Source organism: Delphinus delphis, chromosome 7 (assembly GCF_949987515.2).
Source record: "Delphinus delphis chromosome 7, mDelDel1.2, whole genome shotgun sequence".
In the NCBI taxonomy this organism is placed as follows: domain Eukaryota; kingdom Metazoa; phylum Chordata; class Mammalia; order Artiodactyla; family Delphinidae; genus Delphinus; species Delphinus delphis.
In genome coordinates this window covers 8291875-8309042 of record NC_082689.1, presented here as the reverse complement: position 1 = coordinate 8309042, position 17168 = coordinate 8291875, and the positions used below count along the sequence as shown (strand labels likewise).

General features: G+C 55.2%; 1 long non-coding RNA gene across 2 annotated transcripts; it reads left to right on the top strand.

The window, feature by feature from the left end:
* The first annotated feature begins 9252 nt into the window (after positions 1–9252).
* Positions 9253–12120, top strand: LOC132427954 (uncharacterized). 2 transcript variants are annotated; one of them, XR_011246527.1, is made up of 3 exons: positions 9253–9490; positions 11110–11391; positions 11501–12120. It is a non-coding gene; the product is annotated as an uncharacterized lncRNA (long non-coding RNA). The 2 variants fall into 2 exon arrangements; XR_011246528.1 differs by lacking the exon at positions 9253–9490 and adding an exon at positions 10595–10940.
* The last annotated feature ends 5048 nt before the right edge of the window (positions 12121–17168 follow it).

Here is a 17168-nt window from a genome sequence, read left to right as displayed (position 1 = left end):
CTGAGACTGGATGTGGCCCTTGGGCAGATGGACAGCTTTGGGGGCCATCCTGATAGGATAGAGCTCTTTGGTCCCAGGTTCGTCCCCACCAGTACCACTCCTGGAGGCCCTCAAGTGCTGGGGTTCCACAGCCCGATTCCCCCAGTCCCTGTTACGGGGCTGGGGGGACACCAGGGCCCTGGCGCCTGTGCTATGGCCTGCAGCACTTCCTGCTGGGCAGCATCCCAGCACCTCACTGACAGAACGCTGATGCCCACCAGAACAAGAGCCGACTGTCCACGCCCTCACCATCGCCTCGGCTTTCCATAAAGGGGTCTAGGGTCCTTGAGAATTCCAAGGTCCACGAAAAGATCTCCTGGGCAGAAGCATTCTGCTTCATCACGCATTTTTCCGTATCCATCGCTGGGCTGGAATTTAACATATTAACTCTAATCTCCCAGATGTCTTTATGTCAATTCATGTGCCCCCTCCCCCTGCACTCTTCTCCCACCCTTAAAACACATATGCATAATAAAATCAATAGCTACCAAAAAAAACCAAAAAAACAATAGCTACCATTTACTGACACTTTATGTGCATTTGATCATTTAATCGTCCCAAGGAGGTAAGTACTATTATTCCATTCTACACAGTTTAGTAATCATTAACTAAATTCCTCCAGCTAGAGAGTTATGGAGCAGATCTTCCAGCACAGGCAGGCCTGGAAGGGGCGGGGCAGGTAGGCTGCACGTGGAAGGGGTCCCCCACCCCAGGACCTGGGAACCCAGAGGTTGAAAAGTCCTCTCTGGAAAGAACACACTGGTGAAGCACGGTCCAGGACTTATGAATCTCCATGACTACAGCTGGGTATCCTGAGTACACACTTGGGAACTGGCTGCTTGGCTTCAAACCTCAGCTTAGCTGATTACTAGCTGGGTGACTTTGGGCAAGTGTCTTAACCTTTCTGGACCTCAGTTTCCTCCTCTGTAAAATGGGGATAATAATTGTACCTCATGGGGTGGCTGTGAGGATTAATGAGTTACACACACACAGATTTTAGGACAGAATTAGTTCTTTTTACAAAATGCTGCCTTCTGTGCATCCCTCCCTTAAAGCTGTTAGATCCAAAGGACTCACCCACTTTTTGAAAATCAGTTAATGAGTTTAGCTGATTTTGTTAAAATTTGTTACAATGCCGATTCTGTAGGTCTGGGGTGGGGCCCGAGACTCTGCATTCCTAACCAGCTCCCAGGCCCACGGCCTCACTTGAGTAGGGAGGGTCTGGAGTACCTGACCTAGAGGGCCCCTACCCTCCGGATCTTGCTCCTTTGCATTTCCACAGCCTGTCAATATCTATTAAAATGTGGCTGCTAGACAGTCCCTGGCGCAATCAGTATGAGCTGGACCACCACATCCCTTACTCCTGATGGACTGGCAGAGTTTGGGGACAACTTCATCCTGCTACTAGTGCCAGCTCCCCAGAGGGAGCCTCCTCATCCCACGCCTGGTTCCACGGAGTGGTCTGGGCTGTATGGAGACTGCAGCCCTCCTCTCCATCCCTACCATCCATGAAGTGCCTCAGCGCCTAGGCAAGCATACATTTCTCAACCTGCCCTTCAAACCAGTTTCCCCAGGTCCTTGCAAGATGGCTCCTACCTATTGGGTGTGTCTCCCCCATTCAGTTGTGGAACAAAAGTCATTAGTCAAGTATTGAAAAATGGGAATAAATGTTGTTGAAGGTACATGGGGAATCATACTCTTCTACTTTTTCATTTGTTGAAAATTTATATAAATATTTTACAATTTAAAGCAGTTTGTTCTCAAGGCAGATGACCTTAAAAGTACATATAAAGAAAAAGTCTCTTGGTTCATCATCACTCATAACAAATTTGAAAGTCTGAAGAACTACAAAATCCTAGATGCCTAAGGAAGGCATAGAAACTGCTATCTTCAATTCATTCCCTCTTATATCAGACCTAGCTGTAATTTCCAGTTTTATAAAGTAGCCCTGTAGCCATTTGGAAGATTCTGGAATAAAGGGCAACGTGCTAAGTAGTCATTAGGGAGCTCTGCACCTGCCAGCCTTTTTTTCCGCATAGGAAGCACTGGACTTTCACAGCAGGTACTTTTCGAAGCCCTTTAAATGCATTAACTCATTTATTCATCAACCCTACAAGAGTTACTACTATTATTCACATTTACGAGAGGGAAATGAAGCTCAAAGAAAGTGACTTGCCGAGGTCACAGAGCCAGTTGGAGGAGAGCCTGGGCAGTCCACTGCTGTTTTAAGAACAGTGTTTTTCATACTGGACCCCAGGGCACTTGTCCCAACGCGGATATGAAAGCCTAACCCTCTAAAGTCTTCTAAGGCATATCCACACGCCGGAGTATTATTCAGCCATAAAAGGGAATGGAGTACTGATACCTGCTACAGCCCTGATGAACTTAAAAACATTACGCTAAGAGAAAGAAGCCAGACACAAAGAGCACACATTGTGGATTCCATTTATATGAAATATCTAGAATAGGCAACTCCACGGAGGCAGGAAGCAGATTCCTGGTGGGGTTGAGGGGAGGGCAGATGATGGATGACCGCTAAGCAGCGCTGGGTTTCTTTTTGGGGTGATGGCTGCTCAACTTTGTGAATATATTAGAAACAACTGAGTTACATATACTTTTAAAGGGGTAAATTTAATGGTATGTAAGTTATATCTCAAAAAAAAAAAAAGTCTTTTGGGGATTCTCAAGAATCGGATCCAATGAGGAGAATATTTAACAATTCAGCAAACCAAAGCTGGTGAAGGGTGGCGAAATATGCCACCCCCAAATATGCCACTTGGGCATAAGGATTATTTTGAGCTAAAGGCAACTGAGAAGAAGCAGATACAAGAAAAGCTCTCTGCCCTCCTCCTGTTTGGACATAAATTTGCAGAGATGGAAGGACAGAAGTTAATTGATGGAGACAGCTCTGGACACTTACCAGTCTGGAGATGGCAACAGAGGAAGCTACATGACAAACCTTGTTAAAACCAGCCCTTATCTACTATTAGTTCCCCCGTATCTTTACCTTCCTACAATTTGATCCCCTAGAAACTCAAAAGTCCTTTTCCTTTTTCTCGCCACTTCTCTAAAATTTTATTGGTCTTGTGTTAGGTGCTATATAAGCCCAAGTTCTAAGCGCCCCGTTCGAGTTACTCCTCCCTGGGTGCTCCCATGCACATTTTAATAGACTTCTGTTTATTTTTCCCTTGGTAATCTGTCTTTTGTTAGTTTAGTGTACAGGGCTCCCGTCAGAGAACCTAGGATGGGTAGAAGAAAAAGACATTTTTTCTTCTCCTACTCCTGCAGAAACCTATACTGTCTGGCTCCTATCTGTCTGTCTCAATTCCTGTCACTGCCCCCCCGCCGCCCCACCACAATCCGCCCCCATGCCACCTCCCATGCCCAGCCTTTCTGCACTCCTTCAGTTCCTCAACTTTGATCTGCCCTTTCCCTCTTCAGAGTCTAAGGGAATCACTGCTTCCAGGGAGCCTCCCTGGCCTACTGCCTAAGTCAGGGCCGCCGCCACCTTGTGGACAGCCTCATCATCCTACACTTACCACCCTGGTCATTTGCTCAGGGTCTGGCTTCCTTGTTCAACTCTAGGCTCCATGAGGGCAGGGATGGGCTGTCTTGTTCACGATTCTACCCCCTGCCACCAGCACCCAACCAGAGGAGGCACTCACAAATCTGCTGAACAGAGACCGCAGGGCCCCGTCACAGAGAGAGCTCTGTGGCTTTCAGAGGGCCCTGCTGCTTTGAGAGGGCAGGGGGCCTTCCCTCTCAGGGCTGCAATTCACCTTGAGCCCCATCCTTACATGGCTCCATTTCACATAGCCCTTTTGTTATTTACTCCAGATAACACACATGCCTGATTCATCAAGCAAGCAACTGACTTGTTTCTCAAGTGAATTTTAAAACTTCTCTTTCCTTGTCTTGATGTTGTTTGGGGTAGAGCTGGGTACACAGCCGTGATCTGCAGGGAGCTATGGTAATGTTTTCTCAACGGCAACCAGCTAGTTGATCCTGCTTTTTTTTTTTTTTTAATATTTATTTATTTGGCCGCTCCAGGTCTTTTTATTTACTTATTTGACTGTGCGGGATCTTAGTTGTGCCCATGGGATCTAGTTCCCTGACCAGGGATCAAACCCGGGTCCCCTGCATTGGGGGCACAGAGTCTTAACCACTGGACCACCAGGGAAGTCCTGCTACTTTCTTAAGAGAGAAGAGCCATCTGCCTTCCCCTCAACTGTTAAGAATAGACAATCTTGGGCTTCCCTGGTGGCGCAGTGGTTGAGAATCTGCCTGCTAATGCAGGGGACACAGGTTCGTAGCCCTGGTCTGGGAGGATCCCACACGCCGCGGAGCAACTAGGCCCGTGAGCCACAACTACTGAGCCTGCGCGTCTGGAGCCTGTGCTCTGCAAAAAGAGAGGCCGCGACAGTGAGAGGCCCGCGCACCGCGATGAAGCGTGGCCCCCGGTTGCCACAACTAGAGAAAGCCCTCACACAGAAACGAAGACCCAACACAGCAAAAATGAATAAATTAATAAACTCCTACCGCCAACATCTTCTTAAAAAGAAAGAATAGACAATCTTTCACTAAGCAAGAGAAGCACCTACCATTGATCAGTAATGCTGGGTGTTGGGATCCCCGCCTTGTGAAAGTTTAGACAAATAAGCATGGACTTAATTATAGATCCTATGGACGTGGCGGACCTGGAGGCTGAGGCTGCAAAGCAGATGCCTCAAGTTGGATGAAGCATCTCTGCTCCACTGTCCATCAGCTGATGAACTTGGGCGAGACTCATAAGCCTCAATCTCAGCTGCTTCATCTGTAAGTGAGGAATCATTCCTGCCCTGCCCTCTCTACCCTGAAAGGACTCTATTCTGATCTGCAAAACATTCCTCACAGGAGCAAACGAGCTTGGGAAACTCAAGTAAGGCAGTTATGACCTGAGAACGTGCTATAGCAGAGAAAGAAAGGACAGAGGAATAAGGAGGTTTTTCCTCCCAAGCCCCAGAAATGATCACGAGTCACGAGAATTCTCTGGGATCACCGGATGCCAACATTCTAGAGCTGGGGGTCTCCTCAGACATCACTTAGTGCAGACACTTCCCTGGCGGTCCCGTGGCTGGAGTTAAGACTCTGCGCTCCCGACGCAGGGGGCACGGCCCGGATCCCTGGCCGGGGAACTAAGATGCCGCATGCCACAAGTTGTGGCCAAAAAAAAAAAACCCACCTACTGCTGTCTCCGAATTTCACAGGACCAAGAAGCCCCAGACACCGAGCAACAGGGGCAACAGGAACTTCCGCGGCCCCTCCGGGCCTCGGAGCCTTTTCCATTTGCCCACCTACAGCTCTCCCAGTTAATCAAAAACTGGGCATGTATAACATGAACCAAACTTCTTAAGGCAAAAAAAAACAACACTGGCGGGAGCCATGCCAGCTTATTAAAGAGTGGTTGTCTTGTAAGGTGGGTTCACTACTTTTCCTGCTTTCCTGTACTTTAAGTACTTTTGTGTACTTAACCTCTCTGTGCTGCACTTTTTCCATCTGTACCTGGTTATGAAAATCAAAGCACTTAAAAACAGGACCTGGCATATAAGTAGTCGGTGAATGCCGGCTATTATTTCTTTCGAAATATTCTACGAAGAACATGTATTCCTTGTATGACGAAAAATGGTTTTTAAAATGTTTTATTGCTCTTAACAAACCTCTCTTTAATGGAAAAAAATTTACTTTTTGTTTATCAGTGTCCTCACCCTTCCCCCAAATCCACAGTCCCAATCTGAAGTAACAAGTTAAAAACTATAGTAATTTGCGGAAGGTGCTTTTCTTTTACGAAAAACTATGCGAGTCACATCTCAAAAACTTTCCGAAGAGCTACATCGCCCCGCTTTAGCGCGGACAGAAGAAACAATTTTTGGAGAAGGCCTCGGGCGTTCCCGGAGGCGAGCCCTTGTTCCGCTCTTCGGGAAAGGTGGCTAGCTCCCGCCATTAGGACGCGCGAGGGAAAATGGAGGCTCCCGGCCCGCCCCGCGGCGGCGGCAGCCACGAGCACGGCGCCTGCGCCCTGCGCGCCCACCCCGGTCCGCGAGGCCCTTACGGCTGTTGAGGGCGGGCGAGGGGAGGGGCAGGAGCGCCGCACCACGCCCCACCCCGCGCCCGAGCGCGCGGTTCCGGCGAGTCCGGCCCCGGCCTTGCGGTCCGCTCCAGGCCGCTCCGGCCCGCCAGCCGCTCCGTAGGCGCTATCGCGCTCCGTGCTTTCCCTCCGGCCCTTTGTGTCCTGGCGCGCGTCGGAGGAAACGCGGGAACGCGCGCCGCGCTGTGCGCCTGCGCCGGAGGGCGGATGGCGCGCCCTGCCGAGAGTCGGGAATGGGTACCGCTCCCGGACGCCCCGCCCTCTCCCCGCCCCCTAGCCGCCATTTCGTGCTCCGGCGCGCGCGGACACCGCGTGATGGATGCCCGGAAACCAGGACAACAAAGGCCCGAGCGCCAGGGCTACGCGGGCTGCAGGTCCTTCCGCTGCCCGCCGGGCGAAGATGGCGCTCGGAGACTGCAGCTGTGCCCGAGCAGGGGGGAAAATGGATGCTTCTACCTCTTTCGGTTGGCGTCAGGGCCACGCACGGCCTCGTGTGTGCACCATCGGTAGTGTGCACCTTTCCGTGTTTGCTCAACCTCTGGAGCTTGCACAGCCGTAGTATGCCCGAACTCGTGTTTGCACCCTCTGGCATGCACGAACCCGTGGGTTTCCACGCATTATTGTGTGTACGACCTCGAGAATGTGCTCGCACCTGAGTAGGCGCTCGCACCTGAGTATGCGCACTCTTGCATTTGAACTGCCTGCCTGCTTACACAGGTCCGGGTGTGCACGGACTCGTGTTTGCACCAACCCGGTATATGTATAGATGCGTGGACTCTTGAATCTGTGTATTCACCAACCTGTTTGCATGGCCCAGGATGTTTTCAGACCCAGGAGTGCAATCCCAGCCTCCCGCGATCTGGGGCACCCGGGAAAACTATCCTGTTTATGGCCTGTTTTAGATTCTTTTCTCTTGCTGAGTTTATACGCAACACATAACCACCTGTCCGCTACCCTATGCTGTTCTTAACCTTTTCTTTGTTGTTTCCGCCCCGTTTATCGGGCTCCTGCTGTGGACCTGACTTTGCACTGGGGGCATGTGGTGACAATGATGCAGGGCTAGTGAGGGAAACAGAAATGGGCAGTTAAGGGCATCATGCTGCAGCTTTGAAGGAGGCGCCTGGTCCAAAAAGGTCAAGAAAAGCTTCCTGGAGGAAGCCATGAACCAAGGCCAGCCTAGCCGGTCAGGCCTTAGCTGAAGAGGGTATCAGGGGTCAAGCCCCAAGTTCGGGCTCAGGACTGAAAACTTTATTCTAGGAGGCATTTCGACCGGAGATACCATCAAATTCGCACTTGAGAGAGCACAGGGGGTTGAAGTAAAGTGTGTAGGTGATGGAGAGGAGAGTGTGTGGGAAAAGGAGGCCTCTTTGTGGAGCCCAGGAGGCGAAAGACCTGGGGACCCAGCTCAGCAGGGAAGTGGCCTCCCCAGGGAGGAGATGGGAAGGGAAAGCAGGATGGGGAACTGTGGTCTCTGGTTTACACCTCCTGCTGCTTCTGTGTTGCACACACTCTTCTCCCCAGGGGAGGGGCACAGACTCAAGCCCCAGCACTGCCCTTTACCAGGTGGGCCCCTGCTCAAGCATCTTTGTCAGTGGGGATGGAGGGAGCTACTGCTTGCAAGGGGACAGTGCAGGCACAGAGGAAGTGTTCAGTGAACATGGGGTGCTAGCGCTTGAACTGGACCGACTTTGCAAGTCCCCTTGTCTGGTTCTCCTTTCCCTTCCATCAGAGAACCACCTCATTTGTGTATCTTTCCTATGGTTAGGGATATTCTCCTGTTGTGCTCAGTATTCCTAGGTACATTTTTAATATATTTATTTATTTATTTGTTTTTATTTTTGGCAGTGTTGGGTCTTCGCTGCTGTGCGCGGGCTTTCTCTAGTTGCAGCAAGCAGTGCGTGGGCTTCTCGTCGTGGCTTCTCTTGTTGCAGAGCACGGGCTCTAGAGCACGGGCTCAGTGGTTGTGGTGCAGGGGCTCAGTAGTTGCTCCGCGGCACGTGGGATCTTCCCGGGCCAGGGATCGAACGGGTGTCCCCTGCACTGGCAGGCGGATTCCCAACCACTGCGCCACCAGGGAAGCCCCCTAGGTACATTTTAAGGGTATAAAAGTCCATCTCTTCTAACATTCCCATTGAGAATCCCGCTAAAACATGGAGCGCCCACACACATACCCACCCCCCACTCCCCCATTGAATGTCTCATGACGGAGAAAGGGCCACTTCACAGGATAGTCTTTTTAGTGAGACCCAGATCTTTGCAATCTGAAATGGCTTTTATTCCCCATCACCCAAAAGGTACTTTCTGAGCACATGCTGTGTGTTAGGGCTAGGAATATAGCAACCAAACAGTTCCTCCCTCCAGGCGCTTATAGACCCAAATTGCAGGATACCGGGCTCCGAGAGCAGACAGATAGCTCCTTTTTTTTTTTTTAATATAAATTTATTTATTTTTGGCTGCATTGGGTCTTGGTTGCTGTGTGCGGGCTTTTTCTAGTTGCAGAGAGCAGGGGCTACCCTTCGCTGCACAGCATGGGCTTCTCATTGCAGTGGCTTCTCTTGTGAAGCACGGGCTCCAAGCATGTGGGCCTCAGCAGTTGTGGCATGCAGGCTCAGTAGTTGTGGCTCACGGGCTCAGTAGTTGTGGCCCACGGGCTCTAGAGTGCAGACTCAGTAGTTGTGGCACACGGGCTTAGTTGCTCCGTGGCATGTGGGATCTTCCCAGACCAGGGCTCGAACCCATGTCCCCTGCATCATACTTGATATGTTCATGCTGGAAGTCCATGCAGTGTGTACCACCGCACACTGGGCTGCCCGATGCACCTTGAATTAAAACTGTAGGGGGCTGTGCGGGTGGGGATTGGATGGGCACACGCACCCCGCCCCCCCCCCCCCCACACACATACACACACACAAGGGGAGTGACCTTGTCAAGCACAGCCTCCCTCTCCCCCACCCTGTTCAGGGCATGGTCCATAGTCCATGCTACTGGGGGTCAGGGGAGCTGACGCATGCTCGGAAGCACCAAACACTTTATGCAGAAAAAACCGGCAGGGGCCCTCCTCAGACGGGGACTGTGGGCACGGAGAACACCCCCGGCTGTCCTGACGGGTGGGATGGGCTGCCTCTGCCGAGCGCTCTCAGCAGCCACTTCTGGGCAGCCCCGCTTGCCTGGGAGCTGGGGCCTGCGGATCAGCAGCCATTTGTTGTTCCTGTGTCACTCAGGCTTGGGGCAAGTTCTGCCACCATTTTAATCTACCAGCAGGGCCACAGGCTGGAGCTTCCAAGCCCGAGATCTGATCTCAGTAAACTCTGTGTAACCTGGAAGTAGGTAAGGTAGCCCCACCTCTTCTGCTGAACCGGCAAGCTGTACTGGATCACTGCTCTACATTTCACTCTTCCCAAAGGCCCAAGGATCTGGGTGATGTCACCCTCCCTCAATGGCCCTTTCCTGGAGCATGGGCTCCAGAAGTGGTCTCCCAGCCCCCCTGCCCCTGACCAGGGGCCAGAGCTGCCCCCTCAGAATTCTGTGATGGGCATTGAGTCTGTGCCCAAGAAACACCTGGTGAGGAATTTCTCTAGTTTTCCAAGAATAAACCACAAGGACCTAGAAGGTTCCACCCTTGGGCAGCTTCTTTCCTCCAAAGGGTCACATCTGAGAGAGGAGGGATCCCTCGGAAAAATGAGACTGTTTTCAGAATGAATGCCACCTTGTGTCTGCCAACTTCCTGCAGAGGCTTGTGGGCTTGTTCTGTGTAAATAACTTAATGGAAAACTCCAGAAGGGGACGCAGCCCATATGAGCCTGACCTTGCCAGCCAGCAGACAGGTTATAAAATGTTTCCTCTCTAAGCTGTGGCTGGGAGTCAGGATGCCTCAGTCACAACCCACAGAAATAAAACAGAACTCTGGGCTCTTGGGGAGGGACAGCTTGCGGGGGGGTTGTGTGGATTTCTTCAGGGAGACCATCGGTCCTCGCTGCCCGCGGCGGGTCTGGGTGGAGACTCCAGGGTGTGGCGCCTCTCAGATTGCAAAGCCAGGTCCTGGTGGTCCCAGTGGTGTCCGGCCCTCTCCCCGCCCCCAACCAAGGCAGCCTGGGCTCTAGGCAGTTGGCTGGGGGTAGGGGGCGGAGGCTAAGGCTTCCGGCGGCTCTCTTCCCAGCCGGGCGTGGTGTCCCCTTCGGGCAGCCAGGCACGGAGACCGCCGATCACGGCCCCTGCCCGCCCACTTCCCCGCCCTCCGCCGAGGCCAGTCGGGGGCTGGGCGGGTCCCCCTGGGCGGGTCCCCCCGCCCCCCTCAGGGCGGTTCTTCCGGGAGTTAGACCGCCCCAGCCCGGCCCGTCCGGGAGGCAGGCGGGCGGCCGGCCGGGGCGGGGCGGAAGGAGAGGGCGAGCCGAGCCACTGCCCAGAGGCCGCGCCGCCCAGGCACAAACATTGCCTTATGTGGTGGCTCCGAGGGCCAGGGCGGCGCCCGGGGGGCTGCCGAGGACGGCCGGACACGCCCCGGGTGATCGCAGCTCTCGGGATCTCGGCCTCGTCCGGTGGACTAGACAGAGAGGAAAGGCCCCCTGCCCTGTTCTTTTTTCCGCTGGAGCACGTCCCACGTTCCCCTAGGAGGAAGTGGTCACTGCTACTCGGCCGGACCCTCTCTCTCCCCAGCTTCCCCTGCGTTTGTGGGAAAGTGTCCCTGAGGGCTGAGGTTCAGGCAGAGACCTCGGGCCTGGGCGCTGGTGGTGTGGACTGCCTGCCCCCCTGGAGCAGGGACCACCTTGGCGCCTCCCAGGTCCGTCCGCACAATGCCCACGATGCAGCACCCTCCGTTGCCTTGGGAGCTGTATTTGGCCATGGGGGGATAACAGGGTGACTCATGGGAGGGACGGCCCGGGGGTGGGAAGAAGATGAGCTGCGTCCCTGGAAACGCCGTTGGTTTCTGTTCCTCGTTTCTGTTCCAGGTGGGCTTCAGGCTCTCGCCCTCCAGGAGGGCTTGGCACCAAAACATGGAGAAGGAGCTGCCTTCCCACTGCAAGGGCAGGACTCCAGGGTCCCCGCACTGGGGGCACAGGGACAGTGACCTGTGCAAGCACCCCAGCTTCCCAGAGCCTGATGAGTGCACCCTTGTCTCTGACACCTCCCAGGCCAGATTCTGGGACGTCTGCTCTGACTCCCTGAATGATCCTGGATTCTGGGGCCAGTATCTCACTTCTCCGGTACTGCAGCCTTTGATATCTGACAAGGCAAGTTCCCTATGGGATATTTTTCAAATGGGGCTTTTAGTGGGACGTTCACTTCAGTGAATCTCTAATAGGCCTAATTTCAGGGAGTGTAATTTTTTTTTTTTTTCAGGGAGTGTAATTTGAGGCTGCATTTGAGAGAGAATCCTCATCCAGCCAGGGAGGCATTTGCCTGCTCTGCGCCCTTCCCACCAGGCTGCGCGGGCACCAGCTTCCTGTGACTCCCATCCCTCCTCCGACAGCCCCTTGATCCCTGGCTCCCTGGGCTCTGTTCAGGAGTCTCGGGGCACTCATGCCCAAGCTGCCTTCCCCAGCTATTGTCCTAACTACCCAACACTGGGAAAATCATCTCCAGCCCTGTGCTAGCTCAGTGGGACCGGGCAGGATCCAAGCGCCCCAGTTAGAGGAACATTCTTCTGTGGGACATTAGGTTCCAGGAGCTAAAGAATCCTGTCAGTAGGATGGCAATGGCTGTCCTTTCCCAAGGCACTGAAACAGTACATCAGTGGATAGACTGTCCAGTTTTAAGACTCTCCTTTCACACCGGGGAGAGATCCCTATGGAATCTGAAGAAGGGAGATGGGGAAATGGATACTCAAAAGCACGAGACACTCTGTAATCCGTATGCGGATGAAAAGGCCAAGTCTTAGATTAGAAGGGATTTTAGTAGTCTCCTCATTCACCCCAAATACCTGAAGCAGAAATCTCTTCTACTGAATTCCTGGATTGCTTCCAGTGGCAGGAAACTCACTACTTCAGTGTGTTTTGGTTTTTTAAAAATTAATTAATTAATTAATTTTGGCTGTGCTGGGTCTTCGTTGCTGCATGCGGGCTTTCTCTAGTTGCAGAGAGCGGGGGCTACTTTTTGTTGTGGTGCGTGGGCTTCTCATTGCGGTGGCTTCTCTTCTTGTGGAGCACGGGCTCTAAGCGTGCAGGCTCAGTAGTTGTGGCTCGCGGGCTCTAGAGCACAGGCTCGGTAGTTGTGGCGCACAGGCTTAGTTGCTCCATGGCATGTGGGATCCTCCCGGACCAGGGTTTGAACCCATGTCCCCTGCATTGGCAGGCGGATTCTTAACCACTGCGCCACCAGGGAGGTCCCTAGCGTGTTCTATCTTATACAGAGTTGAAATATGCCTTCTTTAACATCCATCTTCAGAACTGTGTGTTCTGTGAAGGCAGGGTCCCTGTGAGCCTTGCTGCCACCCACAGTGCTGGAGCACAGTGGTGTTCAGTGAACGTGTTGTCAGAATGAATGATGAAGCAATATTGAATGTTTGCCCAAGTGCCACCTTGAAACCCTCCACTCTGGGCTAAACCACACCAGCTTTTCCCCCATCCCATATGTCATGCGGGTTCCAGAACATTCTTCATCCTTCCCACCAAGCTGCTACACCCAGGTGGCAGTGTTTCTTCTCGGCTGTGCGCCCCCCGAAGCGAGCAGCGCAGCAGTGGAGTGGGGCGTGTCTCTCTCCCTGTGCGCTCCGTGCTGTCATCCACACAAACTGCCCCTGGAAGGCCTTATTTTCAGCATCCTGCCGTGGTCGCTTCTCTCTGAGCCCGAGACTTGCCTTTTGTGCGGCGCGGCTGTGACTTTAACTTTCACAGTTTTAACGAAGAGGAGGGCTGCTTGCTGCACGTGGCAATGGTGCCGCGCCCCGGGAAGGGCCCGTTGTCCCAGCTGGCATCTCAGGGGGCAGGGCTGGGGACCGGCAGCCCCCGTGCCCCTGTGCGGGACCTGTTCGTGAGGCCGACACTCTGGTCGTGGGCAGAGAAGATGCCAGAACGTGACTTTGGCTCAGCAAGCTTTGGGACTCTCCCCAAGACCCCAAGCTAAGACCCATAATCAGGTGATGAGCAGATCCCTGAGCATGATTGGTGGAGTTCCCCAGGGCCCCAGGGCTTCTGGACGCCGTGGCTCAGCTTTGCCCTCCCACAAAGCCGAACAGGTGCAGGGGAGCTGTCAACACACAGCTAGGGGTTAATATGTGTTTGTTGACTGACTCCTGGATAGCTAGGAAGTGGGGAGCAGTCCTGGGTCAGTGTCCACACCTTGGACACCTGCTCCTTCCCACCCCCCGTCACCCCTGCAGTTTGGGGCCAGGCCAAAAGCACACCTCCTGCCTCAGTTTGTGGATCTGATGAAGGGTGGAGAGGGGAGGCTCTGGCCCTGAGGCTGCCTCGGGTGGACTGGGAGTCCTCCTGGGACCAGGCCTGGCCTGAACTTGCGACGGAAGGCAGGTGAAGGTCTACAAAGCCCCCGCAGGAAGGACTCGGGGGGGGGGGCGTGGGTGTGGGCAGGCTCTGCGCAGAGAGGTTTTCCTCCCCTGAAGCGGCTTTATGGCACCCAGAGTGCCCACCCTCTAGAATGACTGTCAGCCGGGTGGGGGGGGGGGCATTCCAGATCACCAGGAGCCTGATGGTGGCCTGGCCAGCGGGAGAGGGCACAAGGGCAGGGGGCAGATCACTTCTCCTGCGGACACCCACTGCAGGACCATTGTGACAGAGAGGAAACCCCGGAAACCAACAAGGTCAGTGCAGGGCAACGGAAAGGAAGATAAAATTCACCGGAGTCTGAGAAAGGAAGGCTTGGGGGAGGCCCCTTACAGGTCAGCAGAATCCAGCTCTGTCCTGGCAGAGGGCAGGGAGGGCACTGGGGCCACGGGCCCAGCTTAGCTCCAGGAAGACAACGGCTCAGCCCATCCCCCCCCCCCCCAGGGCTCGGTGGGGGGCCAGATGTGCCAGGGCGGGCAGGAGCTCACCCAGAAGCCTCCTCTCATCCCCTGCCCGCCACCCAGCTCCCTCTCGATGACACTCTGTTAACCTTTCTCCACTGGGCTGACTCTGAGTGCACGTAGGTGCCTCCCTCCCTGCCTGCTGACAGCGGTATGGATTTGCAGACAGGCTCAGGCCCAGACCTCTGGTCCTGCCCCAGGCCTTAGAGAGCCTGAGAGAGCACCCTGGGACCTTTGGTGGTCCATCTTAGGCAGGCTGTGGGGCAGCGGTGGGGAAGAACCCTGGATGGGCTTTCAGGGCCAGGGTTGAGGTCCAGCTCTGACCCTAACTGGCTGGATGACCTCGGGCAGGTCACTCTGCTCATTGACCCTCAGTCCCTGGATCCCAGCTCTGCTGGCCAATGTGTAATTGCTCTGATTCTCAGAGGGTGGGCCGTATGAGCCTTGCCCCGTTGGGAAGGAGCAGGGTGGAGAAGGTCAAGATCAGAGCCTGGGTGAAAAGCAAATGGGAGCCCAATATGTAAATCAGTCAGTGTTTGTTCCTTCTCTTCTGACAAGACCCAGGGAGACCCAGATGCCTCAAAGAGTGCCTGTGACCTCGCACCTGGGTGTCCTCGCAGAGAGAAGTGGGCTGGGCACCTGGGGTCATGGTGGCATTGACCATCCCTCCGCTGCCTGAGCCCACGGCCCTTGGTCCCCAGCCCAAGCATTCTGCCCCTTCTGCAGTCACTTGTGTCCTGTGTCATCCCACAGATTGTGGGTGGCATCTGTCCTCACCCCAGGCTCAGAGTGGAATGTCTTTCAGTCTGGGGCTGAGTTGGCCCTGTGGGTCTGGGGGCTCATATGGCAACGAACTTTGAGGAGCTGGCTGGTCACCCACTAAAGCAGGGACAGCTGTGGCTTTGGGCAGCGGTCTCCCTGGGGCCAAGCTTGAGACCCTGCCTCAAAGGATGCCAGACAGTCACATGAGACTAGGCAGGGTGACACCGGCACTGGGAGAGGGGGTGGTAATGCTGAGGCTGCTGGCCGGTCAGACAGCTGGGCCCCTGGGGCCGCGGGGAGACCCAGATGTTGTCTGTTTTCAGCTCGTTGCTTCCCGAAGTGGGAGGAGGAGACTGGGTAGGCCACAAGGAGGAACCAAAGGACCCCCCAGGGTTTACTAAGAGTCGGGGAGGGGGAGCAGGGGCCATCTGTTCCCCAGGCTGCAGGCTTCAGGGAGCAGAATGGGCTACAGGGAGGGCCTTCCAAGCACCAGCATGCAGGGCTGCCCCTCAGGCCTCATTCCTCTGGGAATGGGCTCCAGGGGGTCATGGTTGGGGGCTCAGTGGATTGAGGGGCTGAGAGATATGTTCCAAGACCTGCACAGAGCAAGCCCCTGGGAATTTGGGGGAGGGAGGGAACGAGGCCAGGAAAGGAGGGTCAGTCCCCATGGGAAGATGGGGGGGTCCACCCCAGCTCCTTCCCTCCCCCTGCCTAATAGAGGGCACCAAAAACACCTTGGACCTAGACCACCTGGCATTTTCAAAGCCCCTTCAGGCCCTGGACAAGGACAGGGGTCCCCATTTTACTGAAACTCTTATTTTCCACCCAAATCAATGAGCCTTAGTTCTTGAGGGTCTCTGGAGAGCCTCAGAGGAAGGAGGCACAGGGGGTGGGAGGCTGTCTCTGGGCACGGCCCCTCAGGGCTCTCACCTCTGACCGCCCCACAGCCCTGCCCCAGCTAGAAAGCCCCACCCCGCCCCGTCCCCTGTCCCCACCATCCAGGACCCAGAGAAGAGAACCCCTCCCCACAGGGCATCCCACTTCCTGCCTCTGTCACCTGCACACAGCTCAGATCCCTGTCCCCAAGGAGGAAGCTGAGCTGGCCCTGCTACTGCGCTGGCTCCCCTCCCCCACCCCTTTCCGGCACCGACTCCACATTCGATCTCAATGGCGGCTCCTTCCCGTCTACACTGAAGCCACCAAGTCCCTGCATGTTAACGGGAGTGCCCCGAGCCTGCCCCTTGGCTCCCCTTCCTCTCAGCCACCCTCCTGAAAGAGCTGTCCATGCCTGCCTCTACTTCCTTCCGGCCTCCTCATTCCTCAGCCCGAGGCCGCCCTGGGACCACTCAGAGGTTTGTCTCTGCAGGGCCATGTCCCGCTCGCCGTGCTCCCCTTCCCTCCTCTCCCCTGCTTCCCCGGCCCTTCCTGTCCTCCTTGCGGCTCCCTCTGTCTGCCTGGGTCTCGGTGCTAGAGTGGCAGAAGGTGTGTGTGTTGGGGGGCGGACGAGGGCACTGGCGTCAGACACCCTGGGTTCCACGAGGCCTCGCTGCCTACCAGCTGGGTGGCCGTGGGCAAGTTCCTTCACCCTCTGCGCCTCGGTCTCCTCAGCTGTAAAGTGGGAGGACAACATGGAGGTGACCTGCCAGGTCCCATGAGGGTCTAGAAGCACTTGCCCTCCCTCATTTTGGGCGGGCCCCGGACAGCTGCCTCTCCGAGGAGCTGGAGGGAGTACCAGCTCTGAGCTCTGCCTGCAGGACCCCGACGAAGTTTCACTGAGGCTGTCCCAGGGCGGCAGACAGTTTGGCTGACCTGGGAATCACACACACACACGCACGCACGCACACACACACACACACACACACACCCATGCTTTACTCTCCCTGAGCCACCACGGGAGTGGGTGCAACTGCGGGGCTCAGTCGTTGGCACAGTATACCAGGTTCTCCCCTCTGCTGCCACTGCTCCCAAGGAGGTCAACCCCCCCCCCAGCCCACCCCACCATGAAGCCGGAGGCCCCTGGAGCATAAGGGGTGGAGGCTGGCAGCAGATGGGTTAACTCCTGGCTGGGGTCCTGGAAGGGATGCTTCTTAGGGCACACAGCTCCGCCCCTCCACTCCTGGCCTTTCCTTGGTCCCCAAAGCAGCTGGCACCCCTCCCCTCTTCACACATCCCCCCTCCACTCCCTCTGACCGAAGGGGGCACAGGGCTCCCCCAGGTGGCCAAATGTGCCAGGGCCTGAATCTGGGGAGTGTGCAAGGACTCGCTTCAGACATCTTGCCCCTTCAG